At 45.3% G+C, this 17,840-nt stretch overlaps 1 long non-coding RNA gene across 2 annotated transcripts in view; it reads left to right on the forward strand.

Annotated features, from left to right (window-relative positions):
- Positions 1–17,840, forward strand: part of LOC103792253 (uncharacterized) — a 120,931-nt gene that overhangs the window by 53,471 nt on the left and 49,620 nt on the right. For both annotated transcript variants that reach the window (XR_013533699.1, XR_013533700.1), the window contains exons 3-4: positions 8,878–8,984; positions 9,093–9,268. This is a non-coding gene — a long non-coding RNA (uncharacterized LOC103792253). The remainder of the gene's footprint in view (positions 1–8,877; positions 8,985–9,092; positions 9,269–17,840) is intronic.

Genomic DNA, 17,840 nt, shown 5'->3' on the forward strand with positions numbered 1-17,840 from the left:
TATTCTGTGGATTTGGGGTGGAGAGTTCTGTAAATGTCCACCAGGTTTGCTTGCTCCAGGTCTGAGTTCAAGCCCTGGGTATCCTTGTTGATTTTCTGTCTGGTTGATCTGTCTAGTATTGACAGTGGAGTGTTAAAGTCTCCCACTATTATTGTGTGGGAGTCTAAGTCCTTTTGTAAGTCATTAAGAACTTGCCTTATGTATCTGGGTGCTCCTGTGTTGGGTCCATATATGTTTAGGATCGTTATCTCTTCTTGTTGTATCGATCCTTTTACCATTATGTAATGGCCTTCTTTGTCTCTTTTGATCTTTGTTGCTTTAAAGTCTATTTTATCAGAGATGAGAATTGCAACTCCTGCTTTTTTTTGCTTTCCATTAGCTTGGTAAATCTTCCTCCATCCCTTTATTTTGAGCCTTTGTGTATCCTTGCATGTGAGATGGGTTTCCTGGATACAGCACACTGATGGGTTTTGGATTTTTATCCAATTTGCCAGTCTGTGTCTTTTGATTGGTGCATTTAGTCCATTTACATTTAGGGTTAATATTGTTATGTGTGAATTTGATACTGCCATTTTGATGCTAAGTGGCTGTTTTGCCTGTTAGTTGTTGTAGATTCTTCATTATGTTGAAGCTCTTTAGCATTCAGTGTGATTTTGGAATGGCTGGTACTGGTTGATCCTTTCTATGTGTAGTGCCTCTTTTAGGAGCTCTTGTAAAGCAGGCCTGGTGGTGACAAAATCTCTGAGTACTTGCTTGTTCGCAAAGGATTTTATTCTTCCTTCACTTCTGAAGCTCAGTTTGGCTGGATATGAAATTCTGGGTTGAAAGTTCTTTTCTTTAAGAATGTTGAATATTGGCCCCCACTCTCTTCTGGCCTGTAGTGTTTCTGCTAAGAGATCTGCTGTGAGTCTGATGGGCTTCCCTTTGTGGGTGGCCTGACCTTTCTCTCTGGCTGCCCTTAGTATTCTCTCCTTTATTTCAACCCTGTTGAATCTAACGATTATGTGCCTTGGGGTTGCTCTTCTTGCGGAATATCTTTGTGGTGTTCTCTGTATTTCCTGCAATTGAGTGTTGGCTTGTCTTGCTAGGTGGGGGAAATTTTCCCGGATGATGTCCTGAAGAGTATTTTCCAGCTTGGATTCATTCTCTTCGTCCCCTTCTGGTACACCTATCAAACGTAGGTTAGGTCTTTTCACATAGTCCCACATTTCTTGGAGACTTTGTTCATTCCTTTTTGCGCTTTTTTCTCTGATCTTGGTTTCTCGTTTTATTTCATTGAGTTGGTCTTCGACTTCAGATATTCTTTCTTCTGCTTGGTCAATTCGGCTATTGAAACTTGTGTTTGCTTCGTGAAGTTCTCGTATTGTGTTTTTCAGCTCCTTTAATTCATTCATATTCCTCTCTAAGGTATCCATTCTTGTTATCATTTCCTCGAATCTTTTTTCAAATCTTTTTTCAAGGTTCTTAGTTTCTTTGCATTGATTTAATACATGATCTTTTAGCTCACAAAAGTTTCTCATTATCCATCTTCTGAAGTCTAATTCCGTCATTTCGTCACAGTCATTCTCCGTCCAGCTTTGTTCCCTTGCTGGTGAGGAGTTTTGGTCCTTTCTAGGAGGCGAGGTGTTCTGGTTTTGGGTGTTTTCCTCCTTTTTGCGCTGGTTTCTTCCCATCTTTGTGGATTTGTCCGCTGGTCGTCTGCGTAGTTGCTGACTTTTCGTTTGGGTCTCGTTTGCAGATTCAACGAGAAGAGCTCCAATCCTGGGTTGTTCTCACAGCGCCATCTTGAGTCCTCCCCCGGTTTGCATTTTTAAAGCTCCCTGGGCTGCCCAGAGGAAAGGCTGTAGGGGGCGGGCATGAAACAGGTAGGCAGGTTTCCAAGGCTGCTTCCGACGTGTGGCGGGGTCATCTGGCAGCGGCTACGAGGGGGAACCAAGGGAGTACTCACCACTAGGGGGAGGGCCTTGGCCAATACCCCTGCTCAGTGGTGAGCCAGGCCCCGCCCCAGGTGGTACCTCCTATCTTGCCCCACGTGAGGGGCTTGTAAGGAACTTTCTCTCCGTCATCCGCAGGGTGGAGCGGAGCTGTCTGGGGTCTGGAGTCCGGGAAGAGTCGAAGGCTTGTGAGCGGCCCAGGCGCGGGCGCCTGCGGCGGGAGGGCGGGACCAGGAGGTTGGCATCGCAGGGCCTGTGCGCACCGAAGCGCAGCAAGTAAGTCTCAGCCAAGACTGCCCGGCTACCACCAGCTCCTGTGGAGCGTGCGCACCTGGATGTGCACGCGCATCTGGGAACTGCCAAGCCGTGCCACATTTTCTCTCCTTCTGGCCTGGCCTTCAGAGTTCGACCCGCAGCGGCTGAGCGCAGGGCCTCCTCTACTGAAGGCAGCTCCCAGGGCTTCAAAAACTTGCAGTCAGTGGTGGGAGAGCCGGAACAGACCTGCGCAATAAGAACCAGATGATGATGTTGCTGTAGTATAGTTTGCAGAGTGCAGAGAAGGGAGCAAACGGTGACAGCAGAGAGGAATCCAGAAGGCTTCCAGGAGGAGGCACCATTTGTGATTTGGGGTTGTAGCAGGAGGAGGAAGTTGACAGGTGAATAAGGGGAGGGCATGCCTGCCAGGCGAACCGTCTGTGTTGGGGAAATGTCCAGTCTGCATCATGACTCCACTGTTCACTTTCCTGACTAAGTAGGAACCACTGGACTCCTCTCTTGTCCTGGGCCTTTTTGTGTAGTCCATCCTTTATTTTATTTTATTATTATTTTTTTTGAAATGGAGTCCCGCTCTGTTGCCCAGGCTGGAGTGCAGTGGTGTGATCACAGCTCACTGCAACCTCTGCCTCCCCGATTCAAGCAATTCTCCTGCCTCAGCCTCCTGAGTAGCTGGGATTATAGGAATGCGCCACCACCCCTGGTAATCTTTTTTTTTTTTTTTTTGAGACGAAGTCTTGCTCTGTCCCCAGGCTGGAGCACAGTGGCGTAATCTGGGCTTACTGCAACCTCTGCCTCCCGGGTTCAAGCAATTCTTCTGCCTCAGCCTCCCGAGCAGCTGGGACTACAGGCCTGTGCCACCACGCCCGGCTAATTTTTGTAGTTTTAGTAGAGACGGGGTTCCATGTTGGCTAGGGTGGTTCGAACATCTGACTCAGGTGATCTGCCCACCTCGGCCTCCCACAGTGCTGGGATTACAGGCATGAGCCACCGCGCCCGGCCAATTTTTGTATTTTTAGTAGAGAAGGGGTTTCACCGTGTTGACTAGGCTGGTCTCGAACATCTGACTCAGGTGATCCGCCCACCTCGGCCTCCCACAGTGCTGGGATTGTAGGCATGAGCCCTTGTACCCGACCCACCTGTTTATGTTTAGCTCATTTTCTCCCCGCCATCCATCCCCCTCCATACCCCGACTCTGCCTTTGCTGGAGCCCTAAATCACCACCCTGGCCTTCCATCCTCTCAAGGCATCTGCCCCACCACTGCCAGGGTGCTCTCTTCCTTGCTCCCTCTCTGTAACCCCTGCCCACCCTGTACCTCTCAGCCACAGCACCTGCTCCAGCCCTGGTTTCCTCACAGCTGCTTGGTTTTAGGGCTAACAGGATTCACTGCATGTGATTACTTGCTCTTGCCACAGGAGACGCAGCATGAAGGCAGGCCCTGGGGGTGCGGGCAGAGGTTTCAGGGGAGCTTTGTCTTTATGTCTGCAGTGTCCAGCATGGTGTCAGGTTCAATATATGACACTAGCCTGAATGAGCAGAGGGTGGCGTGCAGCAAAAGGCTTGAGGATAGGGGTGGGTGAGAACTGCAGAGGCAGGCAGGTGTTAGACTACACAGAGCCTTACATGCCAACCTAAGCAGCTTGGCATTCATCCTCAGAGCAATGGGAGCCAGAGAGGGCTGGAGACCTGGGAGAGTGGCCTGGTAAGATGTCTGGTGAAGGGCCAGGGGGCTAATGTGGAGGCTGTCACAGTGGTCGCAGTGAGCTGCGACAGTGGCAGGTGGGGTGGACAGGAAAACAGGGAAGTGGTTCTCAACTGGGGGCAATTTTGCCACCACCCCCCAAGCATTGAGCATTGCCTGGAGACACACCAGTGTCACAACTTGGGGAGTGCTACTGGCATTGAGTGGGTAGAGGCCAGGGATGCTGCTCAATATCCTCGGGACAGCCCGAATAACAAGGAGTGATCTGGCCTTAAGTGTCAACAGTGCTGACGGTGAGAAACCCTGCCCTGGGGGAAAACCCAGAGAATCACCTGCTAGGTGTGGGGAAATGGAGTGTATCTCAGCCTGAACTCTTGGAGCCACGCTGAGGCTTGGCTCTTCCATATTTTAGCCATGTAAGAACCCTGGGCGAGTGTCACTCAACCTCTCTGCACATGGTTTCCTCCTCTTTTTTTTTTTTTTTGAGATGGAGTTTCCCTCTTGTTGCCCAAGCTAGAAAGCAATGGCATGATCCGGCTCATTGCAACCTCCCCCGCCCCCACCCCCCCACCACCACCCTGTGTTCAAGCAATTCTCCTGCCTCAGCCTCTTGAATAGCTGGGATTACAAGCATCAGCCACCATACCCGGGTATGTTTTTGTTTTAGTAGAGATGAGGTTTCTCCATGTTGGTCAGGCTGGTCTCAAACTCCCGACCTCAGGTGATCCTGCTGCTTTGGCCTTCCAAAATGCTGGGATTATAGGCATGTGCTACCATGACCAGCTAATTTTTGTATTTTTACTAGAGATGGGAGTTCACCATATTGCTCAGGCTGGTCTTGAACTCCTGACCACAAGTCATCTGCCTGCCTCAGCCTCCCAAAGTGCTGGGATTATAGGCATAAGTCGCCGTGCTCAGCTGCACCCTGGGTTCTTTGCTGTTCCTTGCCCACACCCAGCTTACCCTGCCTCAGGGCCTTTGCCCTCGCTGTTCCCTCTGCCTTGGAGACCCTGCCTCTGGGAGGCTATGTGACTCGCTACCTCACCTCCTGAGGTCTCTGCTCAGCGGTCACCTTCTAAAGGGGTATTTCTTTTTAATTTTTTAAATGTTTATTTATTTTTTTTTGCAGAAATGTGTGCAACTAAAGGAGTATTTCTAAACCACACAATGTTTAAAAAAAAAAAAAAAAGGCAATGGGTGCTCTGGCTCACTCTGGCAACCAATCCCAGCACCTAGGGAGGCCAAGGTGGGTGGATCACTTGAGCCCAGGAGTTCAAGACCAGCCTGGGCAATATAGCAAGGCCCTGTCTCAAACAAAAATCAAACATAAAATATTCCTTAAGTATTGCTTGAATGAATGGTATGAGTGAAAAACTGCCAGGAGTCAGAGAAGTAGGAAGGAAATGAAGAGAAGATAGGATGGTAGACAGCAGTGCAGGGGCTGAGTGGACCCTGGGAGGGGCTGGGGTCCTGGCCTGGCCTGGGCATGAAGCCTCAATCATCTGCCCTCCCCAGGCCCTTCCACCCAGACCTGCTCTGCTTTACCAGCTCCTAGACATGGCTCCTCTAGCCCAGACAGACGGCCAGGCCTGAACAGAGTGTCTTTACCCTTCTGATAAGCTGCTTCCTTTCAGGGCCACAAAGGGCAGAATGTGTCCTGCTGCTCAGGAAGTGCCCAAGAGCCTGGACAGGCCCCTGGAGTGGGCAAGGGGCTGGGCATTTGCCACCTTGGCAGCTATCCTGTGCACAGGCAAAGTGGAGAGGAGCAAGGGGCAGGGACCAGGGCAGATCCTTACCCTTCCCCAACATGCCCTACTCCTCACAGTCAGCAAATCTCCATTTTTTAATTTTTACTTTTTGAGATGAGTTTCACTCTTGTTGCCCAGGCTGGAGTGCAGTGGAGTAATCTTGGCTCACTGCAACCTCTGCTTGCTGGGTTCAAATGATTCTCCTGCTTCAGCCTCCTGAGTAGCTGAGATTATAGGTGCCTGCCACTATGCCCGGCTAATTTTTTCTATTTTTATTTTATTTATTTTATTTTTTATTTTTATTTTTATTATTTTTTTGAGATGGAGTTTCGCTCTTGTTACCTAGGCTGGAGTGCAATGGCGCAATCTCAGCTCACCGCAACCTCCACCTCCTGGGTTCAGGCAATTCTCCTGCCTCAGCCTCCTGAGTAGCTGGGATTACAGGTACGTGCCACCATGCCCAGCTAATTTTTTGTAATTTTAGTAGAGACGGGGTTTCACCATGTTGACCAGGATGGTCTCAATCTCTCGACCTTGTGATCCACCCGCCTCGGCTTCCCAAAGTGCTGGGATTACAGGCGTGAGCCACCGTGCCCGGACTATTTATTTTATTTAATTAATTAATTTATTTATTTAGCAATGGAGTCTCACACTGTCACCCAGGTTGGAATGCAGTGGCACAATCTGGGCTCATTGCAACCTCCGCCTCCCGGGTTCAAGCAATTCTCCTACCTTAGCCTCCCAGAGTAGCTGGGACTATAGGAGTGCACCACCACGTCTGGCTAATATTCGTATTTTTTAGTAGAAATGGGGTTTCACCATATTGGACAGGCTGGTCTCGAACTCCTGACCTTGTGATCTGCCCGCCTTGGCCTCCCAAAGTGCTGGGGTTACAGGTATGAGCCACTGTGCCCAGCTTTATTTATTTATTTATTTATTTAGACCAAGTTTTGCTCTTGTTGCCAAGGCTGTGTGCAATGGCATGATCTCAGCTCACTGCAACCTCCACCTCCCAGATTCAAGCGATTCTCCTGCCTCAGCCTCCCAATTATAGGCAGTTAATTTTTTTTTTTTTTTTGAGATGGAGTTTTGCTCTTATCTCCCAGGCTGGAGTGCAGTGGTACAATCTTGGGTCACTGCAACCTCTGCCTCACAGGTTCAAGCAATTCTGCTGCCTCAGCCTCCCAAGTAGCTGGGATTACAGGTGCCCACCACAACATGGGCTAATTTTTTGTATTTTTAGTAAAGACAGGGTTTCACCATGTTGGCCAGGCCAGTCTCGAGCTCCTGACCTCAGGTGATTCACCCGCCTTGGCCTCCCAAAGTGTAAGGGTTACAGGCGTGAGCCACTGCACCAGGCCATTTTGTATTTTTATTATAGACAGGGGTTTGCCATGTTGGCCAGGCTGGTCTCGAACTCCTGACCTCAGGTGATCCACCACCCCCTGCCCACTATAACCCCCCGGCCTCCTAAAGTGCTGGGATTACAAGCATGAGCCACTGCACCTGGCCAACAAATCTCTGCTGAGAAGCTGTTGGGAGTACGGCCGTGAACGTTCCCTGCCCTAGCTGGGTTTCTGTGACTGATTGCCTGCAGCTCAGCTTCTTTTGAACCTGAGAACCCAGGCACAGGTTCCCAGCCCCCTTGCCCCAACAGGCTTTTTTGTTTTGTTTTGTTTTTCAATACAGGGTCTCACTCTGTTGCCCAAGCTGTAGTGCAGTGGCACGATTACAGCTCACTGCAGCCTCAAACTCCTGGGCTCAAGCAATTGTACCATCTCAGCCTCCCAATTAGCTGGAACTACAGGCATGCATCACCACACCTGGCTAAATATTTTGTATTTTTTGGCCAGGCACGGTGGCTCATGCCTGTAATCCCAGCACTTTGGGAAGCCGAGGCGGGTGGATCACAAGGTCGAGAGATTGAGACCATCCTGGTCAACATGGTGAAACCCCGTCTCTACTAAAAATACAAAAATTAGCTGGGCATGGTGGTGCGCACCTGTAGTCCCAGCTACTTGGGAGGCTGAGGCAGGAGAATTGCTTGAACCCAGAAGGTGGAGGTTGCGGTGAGCCGAGATCGCGCCATTGCATTCCAGTCTGGGTAACAACAGCAAAACTCCATCTCAAAAAAAAAAAAAAAAAAAGTATGAACTAGTTAAGGGAGAAGGGCAATGTTTTAGGACAGTTGGGTAGAGATGATAGAGGGAAACTAAGTAAAGATGTCACCAGCTCTGTTGACAATGCAGGAGAATTCTGGTGGGTTCTAACACACTGGTAGGAAAGTCATCAGAACAGATATAAGCAATGATTTTAATTTGACTTTAGAAGACAGCATCTATATTTTAGGAAGGACTTTTGAACTTCTTAATTAGGTTTTGTTAAATCTGTTTAAACCTGTTGGTATTTCTCAATGTGACATACGCTCTTGGTGGCAGGATATAGCTCAGAAGCTTGAGGCAGGAGGGTGACATGTTACCGCAGATAATCCTTGGTGGATCAATGAGCGGTGTTAATAATAGCAGTGTGGGAATTTACTTATGCTTTTTTCCTGGGTTTTCATGTAATTGATAGGAGATGGCTCCTAAATTCTTCCTTCTAGGGGCAAGAATAATCTTACAACACATTGATATCTGAACAAATGAAATCAACATGGTAAATACTTTTTTCATAATTAAAAAATAAAGTGTAAGTTCTTTTGGGCTGACTGCTGGAGCCATGGCGTGCATGTACACTTCTGGAATTAGAAAATGTGAAGGAATTGGAAGACCATGAAAAGTGGAAGATAACCCTTTTGGTTCCTAACTAACCTGAGACATTCTTCTATTGTTTCTTATTCCGGCCTCAATTGACAAGGCCATTGGACTTTGTAACCAACCTTGGTCAACTTTGTAACCAACTTTGGTCAACTTTGTGACTCCAGACCCTACGACCCCCTCCCAGCTTGCAAAAGACCACCCTAAACTGTAACTTCTGTAACTTTACACTGCCTACTGCAAACATATAAAACTAGCTTCTCTCCCACTGCCCTCCACTGACTCAGCAGTGAATAAACAGCCATGTTAATCACACAAAGTCTATTTGGGTGGTCTCTTCATTCAGAGCGTGCGTTTTAACGTAAAGTAAGTATGTTTTAAATAAGGCATCCTGATCAGGATGTAAAATAGGTACAGTGCTCCTGAGCATGTGTTTGAACTTTGTGGATCTGTTTATTTGCAGATTTTTTCCCAAGAAATATATTGGAAATATTTTTTGAGATTTGCAATCATTTGAAAAAACTCAACGAACACAGCCTAGAAATATTGGAAACATTAAGAAATTGTAAGGTATGTCATGAATTCAGAAAATATATGTAGATACTAGTCTGTTTTATAATTTACCACCATAAAATATTCACAAATTTATTACAAAAAGTTAAAATTCTGTAATCCCAGCTACTCAGGAGGCAGGAGAATTGCCTGAACCCAGGAGGCGGAGGTTGCGGTGAGCCGAGATCACACCATTGCACTCCAACCTGGGTAACAAGAGCGAAACTACGTCTCAAAAAAAAAAAGAGAGAGAGAGAAAATGGCCCCTGAAGAGAAGACAGAAAAGGAAAGCACCAGGAGAGGTTGGTATGATAAAGAGGCAGCCAGCCAATGCTCCAGAGACAAAATGTGGCTTCTAAAGGTGGCTATGGAATATTTTTAGCAGAACCAAATGTGGGCATGCCTTGTGTTGCTGCACTTGCCTTACTGCCCTTTGCAGATATTGTGTATTTCACAAAGTGAAGGTTTGTGGCAACGCTGTATCCAGCAAGTCCATTGGTTCCCTTTTCCCAACAGCATGTGCTCACATCACGTCTCTGAGTCACATTTTGGAAATTCTTGGAATATTTTAAACATTATTATTCTATGTGTATAGCCATCTGCGATCAGTGATCTTTGTCTTAGCTGTTTTGGGGAGCCACCAGCCATGCCCATAGGACTTAAATGATAAATGTTGTGTGTGTTCTGACTTCTCTATCAGCTCCTCCCCATCTCTCTCCCTCTCCTTGAACCTTCCTATTCCCTAAGACACGACAATATTGAGATTAGGCCAATTGCTAATGCGGAGGTGGCCTCTAAATGTACAAGTGAGAGGAAGAGTCACATGCCTCTCACTTGAAATCGAAAGCTAATAATGACTAAGCTTAGCGAGGAAGGTATGTTGAAAGCTGAGATAGGTCAAACGCTGGGCCTCTTGCAACAAACAGCCAAGGTGTGAATGCAAAGGAAAAGTCATTGAAGAACATTAGGCATGCCACTCCAGTGAATTCATGAATTATAAGAAAGAAAGAGCCTTATTGCTGATATGGAGAAAGTCTGAGTGGTCTGGATGCTTCCACTCATCCACCAGCCACAATATTCCCTTAAGCCAAAGCCTAATCCCTAACTTCCTTTAATTCTTTAAAGGCTAAAAGAGGTGAGGAAGGTGCAGAAGAAAAGTGTGAAGCCAGCAGAGGTTGGTTCATGAGGTTTAAGGAAAGAAGCTGTTTCCATAACTTAAAAGTGCAAGGTGAAGCAGCAAGTTATCCAGAAGCTCTAGTTAAGATCACTGATAAAGATGGCTACCCTGGACAATGGCAGAGTTGCAGTAGCCTCCTATTGGAAGAAGAGGCCATCTAGGATTTGCATAGCTAGAGTGAAGTCGAATTCTGGCTTCTTCAAAGAACAGGCTGACTCTCTCGTTAGGGGTTAATGCAGCTTGTGACTTCAAGTTGAAACCAACGTTAGTTTACCATTCTGAAAATCCTGAGGCCCTTAAGAATTAGGCTAAATCTACTCTGCCTGTGCTGTGTAACTGGAAGAACAAAGGCTGGATGACAGCTCATCAGTTTACAGCATGGCTTACTGAATATTTTAAGTCCACTGTTGAACTTACTACACAGAAAAAAGGATTTCTTTCAGAGTATCACTGCTCATTGACACTGCACATTGTCACCCAGGAGCTCTGATGGAGCTGTACGAGTAGTTTCATGTTGTTTTCATGCCTGCTAACACAGCATCCATCTACAACCCATGGATTGAAGAGTAATTTCATCTTTCAAGTCTTATTATTTAAGAAATAGGGCCAGGCACTGTGGCTCATGCCTATAATCCTGACACTTTGGGAGGCCAAGGCAGAAGACCACTGGAGGCCAGGAGTTGAAGGCCAGCCTGCTCAACATAGCAAGATCCTGTCTCTACAATAATAATAATAATTAGCTGGGTGCGATGGTGTATGCCTGTAGTCCCAGGTACATGGGAGGCTACAGTGGCAAGATCGTTTGAGCCCAGGAGTTCTAGGCTTCACTGAACTATGTTCATGCCACTGCACCCTAGCCTGGGCAATAGAGTGAGACTTGAAACTAAAAAAAAAAAGAAATCTAGGCTTCTAGCGACCAAAGTATACTGAAAACCTTCTGGAAAGGATTCAACCTTCTAGATGCCATTAAGAACATTCATGACTCATAAGAAGTCAAAATGTCAACATTAACAGGAGTTTAGAAGAAGTGGATTCCAACCCTCATGGATGACTTTGAGAGGTTCAAGGCTTCAGTGGAGGAAGTCACTGCAGATGTGGTAAGAATATAAAGGGGAAATTAAAGAGGAGCCTGTGAAGACATGACAATTGCTACAATCTCATTATCAAATTTGAATGAACGACGGTTGCTTCTTATGAATGAACAAGGAAAGTGGTTTCTTGAGATGGAATCTACTCCTGGTGAAGATGTTGTAAACATTGCTAAAATGACAACAAAGTATTTAGAATATTATGTAAACTGAGTTGATAACACAGTGGCCGATTTGAGAGGGTTGACTCAAATTTTGAAAGAAGTTCTGTGGATAAATGCCATCAAACAATGTCACATGCTACAGAGAAATCTTTCATGAAAGGAAGAGTCAACAGACACAGCAAACTTTACCATGGTCTTATTTTAAGAAATTGCGACAGCCTCCCCAACCTTCAGCAACCACCACCCTGACTGGTCAGCTGCAATCCACCTTGAGGCAAGATCCTCTACCAGGAAAAAGATTGTGACTCGCTGAAGATTCAGATGATCATTATCATTTCTTAGCAATAAGGTATTTTTAAATTAAGGTATGTTCCTTGTTTTTAGACATAATGCTTTGCACACTTAATAGACTACAACATAGTGTAAATGAAGTTTTATATGCACTGAGAAACGAAAAGATTCACATGGCTCACTTTAGTGTGATATTTGCTTTACTGTGTTGGTTGGAACTGAACCCGCAATATCTCTGAGGTGCACCTGTAATGAGACCAGTGGCACTTGCTATCTCTTCCGTGGTAACTGAAACGAGCTTTCTTAAGTTCTTCTCAGAGGAAGATGTAATGGAGTTTAATGAAAGAACCATTTCAAAACACATTAAGCTCAATATAAAGATTCTGTAGCAGTCTGCAGATGCTATAATAAATAATAATAAGGGTCGGAACCAGTACTTGACAAGGTGAACCAAAATGGGACAGGCTTGGGTCTTTAGATAACTTTGTTATTCCTTTCTTCTTTCCTCTCCCCGCTTCCACTACCTTCTAAATGAGGGAGAATTCCAGGAACTCCCTCCTTGCTTCCAGATATACCTGGGACAAAACGGATCTAGGCAAACAGGAAAACCTGGGGTCTAGGCATAGAGGCAGAACTGGAAACAAAATGTAAGCACCTGTAATGGTGACGCAAGAAGCAGGTGCATCGGGGAAGTCAGTAGGCATTGCTAGGAGCAAAGCAGAAATCCAAGTCTCTGTCTTTCGAATTGGGTAGACCTACTAGAATAGTGGCGTGTGTGGCCAGACCCTCAGGAAGCCAACTGCAGCAGACTAGGATGCAAAGTGTCTATGCATTGGCCTGATTGGAGGGCTGAGTACAGGCCACAGCTATGGAGGGAAGACGGGGAGCCAAGGAAGTTCAGTGCCACAGAAGAAGTGTTGGTGGTCAGGTCTACACACACAGATTATGTAAAGAATGATGCTCCTTAGAGCTGTGAAGTGCTCAGCTGAACTGTGCATGGCAGCCCTCTGTGATAGCTACAGTATCTGGAGATAGAATTGAGGGTAGCCAGACTATTTTCTTCAAAATACTGCCTTTCTTTTGGGGGACTGATGTAAAACACTTGCTATATTAAACACAGCATAGAAAGGGCATGAATTTAATCTATCTCCTAATTCTCTTTTCCTCATCTTCTTTTCTCTTACTTTTTCTAGTCACTAGTACTTTCACTTCTCAGAGATTGACAGGGTAGCTGGAATCAGAAACAGCGCTGAGCATTAGCAAGAGCCATTTGAGATTTAATTAGGTAACCCTTTCAAAAACGTTAACTTTGACTCAATTTGGCACAAATTTAAACTAGGAAGCTTGGATCTACCTGTTAATTTGATAATATTGAGCTAAACAAAAAAGAAAAGCAGATAACAAGATCATTCTGTATCACAAATTTCTTTTCAAAGGGGTTACACATGAGCCCCAAAGTGTATCTCACATAAAATCTTGGGGGAACATGGAATCTGTATCTTTTTGGTGTTAATGTTACTAGTGAGCTCTGAGAGAATAAAGTCGCTTCATGACAGAAAGAAGCAGGAGCAAAAGGGTGGCTTGGAATGTGTCTTGGCATGAGATGGCCAAGATATGAAGAAAAAGAAAAAATACACCTGGCATCTTGGCCACATTCCCGCCTTAGAACAGAATCTTCATTTTATGGGAGACATAATTATCTCCCAGCTTCTCCAATGCTGGCTGTCTAGCTAATTCTATAGAGACAGGCTATTTAAATGCTCTACAAATGCCATGCCAGTAGCGCTTGCACATGAAATGCAAGGCCTCCCAAAGATTCTACAGAACAGCAGGAACTGCAGTGCAAAAATTTTATGGAGTGACTAGCTTGTCAGACCTAAAAGCAGGTGCCTTTTGCTTTTCTGTAATCCCATGCCTGTTTTAGAGACTATATATATACTTGCTTGTTAGACTTTTGGTTTTATCAAGGTTATATCAGGAACTCAGGCTGAGGTCTGAAACAAGGAATAACTGTTAGAAATTCATGAGGTGAGCATCCTACTGTATGTACCTGTAGCTGCACAGGGCTTTGAGTGCAAGAGGTAATGGCTCCATGTTCAGAGAAGGCACGATGAAGCTTTGGCAGTGTAAGCTCCCATGCCGGGGGAAAGCCTATGTGGTTGGTTCTGATTTTCTATATCAATCAGCACCACATCTCCTTTTCCAATTATCCCAATGCATGAGAGACAGAAAAGATCCTCTATACATTTCTATGACAAGCTACATGACTGCAAGTTCCTGTGAAGAAGACCAATGATGCTATATGGGCAACCACTTCCCACTAAGGAGAAGTCAGCATAAGCAAAACTTCCCACTAAGGAGAAGTCAGCTAACCTTGCCAACTAATTTCATGTTCATAATAAAATGTGGGGAACCTTGGAGTATGCCTCTACGGTGATTGGGGAAGTAGATAAGGAATGTAGCCTTCTCTACTGTTATGATTGCTTCCTTAACTCAGCAAACTACCCTCCCCTACTGAGACATGGGAGTTACCTTACTATGATTTTTACGGTCTTGGTATTCATGTATCAAGATCCCCAAGAGAGGCCTTCAGTCTTAGAAAGAACTTCACTGGGGGAGGGATGAGAATACTCTGAAGTTGGAGAGGAGGAATTCAGGGGGTGTCAGAAGAAAAGGAAGAGTATACCTGCTAGGGTCTTGGGAATCTCCCAGAGAGTGATACAGGAATCAGCTATCAAGAGGGTCCTTGTTCCTTGCCATTTCCTCTTTCTGATGAAATAAACCAGGATGCTTCTCCTTTTTTCTCCCCACTGAGTTTCAAAGAATCTTCCACTGATCAGCATAGCAGAGACATTAGACACATCCACTTCTGAGAAGCACTTTAAATACAGGGAAGCTCAGAGTGAGGTGCAGCGATTCCATCCCCCTCTAATCAGAGTGTGTCTGAGTATAAAATTAAGAGAGACAGACTCACCCTCCAGGATTTTCTTGGGGCTAAAAACAGGTTCCATAGTTGCCACACGGGCACTGTCTGGCCACTTGCAGGATGGACTTCCTCCTCTTCTCTTACCTGCTTGAGTATAATCCACACTCTGCTGCCCCTTCCAATTTGACTTAGTGGAGAAGTGCGCATGCCAGGTTGGCAGGGCATAAATCCCAGTGCCACCACTTCTAGCCGTGCACTCTGTTCAGGTTGGTTAACCAGTCCTTATCATAAAATGGGCATAATAATAATGCTTACCATGTAGAGTTATTGTGAGAACTAATGAAGTTAATACACATGCAGTGCTTAGAACACCGCCCGGCAAGTAGCAAAGACTTGGTGAAGGTTGATGGTTACTTTATTATTACAATGAATGAACCCTAACAGTTGATCAGTTTGTGAATAAACATGGTGTTCTATCCAAAATAAAAATGTCCAAACTTGAAAAATAAATCTCATCGTAGGCCAGGGGTTGGCAAACATTTTCTGTTAAGGGGAAGAGAGTAAATATTTTAGACTTTGCAGGCCATATGATCTCTGTTGCAACTATTAGACCCTAGACAATTTGTAGATTGATGAGTGTAGCTGTGTTCCAATAAAACTTTATTTACAAAAACAGGCAGCAGGCCAGAATCAGCCCATGGCTGTTATTTGCCAACCCCTGTCCTGGACTATGTGCTCTTTGAGAAAAAGACCAAGCCCATTATGTTCATCTCTATCCTACTGCTCAGCACTGTGCCTGGCACAAAGTTCGTGCTCACATTTTAGTATAATTATTTCTGAGTCAATGAAAAAAAACTCAAAAGGGTAGGTCCTTTCATTTCTTCAAACGTTGGACTTTGGCACTCCTATTCGGACTGTGAAATGCGCAATTCTAAGTTCAGCCAACAGAAATGAGAGAAGAGCTCCTGGGAATGATACGCCATGTCCATCCCAGGGCTTCATGTTTTCTGGGCAAAAGAAAACAAAAAAAACTGAAAACAGTGACAGAGATTCCAAGAAATTCCAATTCCAATAATCCACAGACCCAACATTTGCACAGCTTTATCTGATTGTCCATTATGAACTCAGACGTGTCAAAAATAGTAGGGCACCTCTTATACCTGTCTAAAAAGTGTGGAATAGCTGAAACTTGCTTCATTGCTCCCAAGCTCTTGGGAGGGGCAGTTCAGTCACTGGTTATCAGTTGCCTGTTAAGTCAGACAGGCACATGGGCCATGTGGGCTTCAGCAAGTGACTTCCCCTCTTTACACTTTGGGTTCCTCATCTACAAAATGGAAAGAGTAATATGACTGACCTCTGTGGTTGATGTGAAGATGAAATGGGAGCGCACTCAGCACGTTGCCTATTTAACAAGCACTCAAAAAATTGGCTTTATTATTTCTGGACCAGTATATAGCTCCCATTGAAATAGTTGCTAAGGGCAGCCTTGCCCTGTTTCTGAACTGAAAGTTGAGTGGGATGTCTAAGGGACAGTGCCCGCTAGCAGGTTGCCTTTTGGAGCCCAAAAGACAATGCCTCCTGCTTCTCTCCCTCATTTATTTCACTTACTTCCTTCTCTTCCCCTGTCCTACATGCTCCTTTGCGTGATTGCAGGAGGTGGCAGTGTTCTGTCTGAATGCTTTGGGAACCAGGGCATCTTCAGGAAGCTAGAGAATAGGAGCCCACATCTTGCAATGAGATGAGGCAATCTCTGAAGCATACTTGAGCAGGCAATTAAGACTGGGAGAAGTTGCTGCTTTTCACTATGAGCTGGACTATGAGAGTTCTATTCCTAGCTTATAGCAAGTAGCTTCTGAGACACGAAGCCAATCAGAGGTCCTCACTGTGCCTCAGTCTCCTCATTTGAGAAAAGGAAATAATCATTCTAGGGCTGTGGAGGGTATAATTCAAATGAGGGTTAAAGCGCTTGACAAAAATAAAACATGATCTATGTAGGGTGGCATCATTTAACAGGAATGATTACACAGATCGCAGGATAACGATATAAGCCACCGTAGGTCTAAAATAGTTTTAGAAACAGCTCTGCCTGGAGGCTAAATGACCTCAAAGCACCTTCTAACTCTCTGGTTTTCTGTGACTACAGTACAACTCATCAATTTCAGTATAATGGGGCAGGAGAACCCATCTGAATTAGTAAAGAGATGGGCTTCATTGCAATCAGTCCATCACATCCAGCCCTTTTAGATATAAAGACAAGTGGATCTAAAATAACCAAACCTTCCTAAGAAATGTTTGCTTAGAAATAGGTAAAAGTGATCTATAGTTGCGCAAACCTGATAGGTGTTTATAGAGCATTCCAGGTTACTTGAAAATGGTGTATTCTTTTAATTAATGTAAGATTAATTCTTCTTACTGTTCATTCTGTCCTACTGAGTATTAAGAGAACTGTATATTCTCTCAATTAATGTAAGGATTAATCAATTATCTCTTACCCCCAGTCTTGGGGATATTGTTGTTTTGCTTTTTTTTTGGCTAAGTATACAAAGAAGATAGGATTTTTAGAACTCTGCTAAGCAAAGCCTATCTTCATACCTACTGCAAATGGAAACATCAGTCCTAACTGTATCACCTCAATCTTTATTTTAATTTTTGCATTACTATGGGCCGCAGGAACTCAAACTGCAAAGTCCACAGGACTGCTAGGGCACTTGGCTTGCAGCCGTTCGAGGAGCCAGTGTTGGTGAGCACATAGAGACCCGTCACGTACCACTCTTTGATCTTGACCATTGCTCAGCTGGCAGCTAGCTGGGCTACATGTACAAATACTTGCAATCTCTGACTGGCCAGGAGAAAAAAACAAAGTTGAATGACCTACTACCCTGTCTATGGATCCAGGCCCTGAGAACTTTAGATGAGGTCTAGACTTTTCGTTCCTGAGTTGACAGCCAGTAGGCCATGAGAGAGTACACATAGCTTGTAGGGTTGATTGGGGTTGCCCCTAGATAAGCCCTGTGTCATCTATGGAGCAAGGGCAAGTTCAGGGAGGGCAAAGGTGCAAATTCCACTGAGCACCTCCCACTGTCCCAGGGATGTGTGCTGGAGAAGGAAGGACTCAGAGTTGCATGATTCAGGTTCCAATGACAGTTTGCTTACCATCATCATTCTGTGTCCCTACCTCCAAGCCCAGGGCCTGTCACATAGGAGACCCTTGATAAAATGAATGAAAAA

Source organism: Callithrix jacchus, chromosome 4 (assembly GCF_049354715.1).
Source record: "Callithrix jacchus isolate 240 chromosome 4, calJac240_pri, whole genome shotgun sequence".
NCBI classification, from domain to species: Eukaryota; Metazoa; Chordata; class Mammalia; order Primates; family Cebidae; genus Callithrix; species Callithrix jacchus.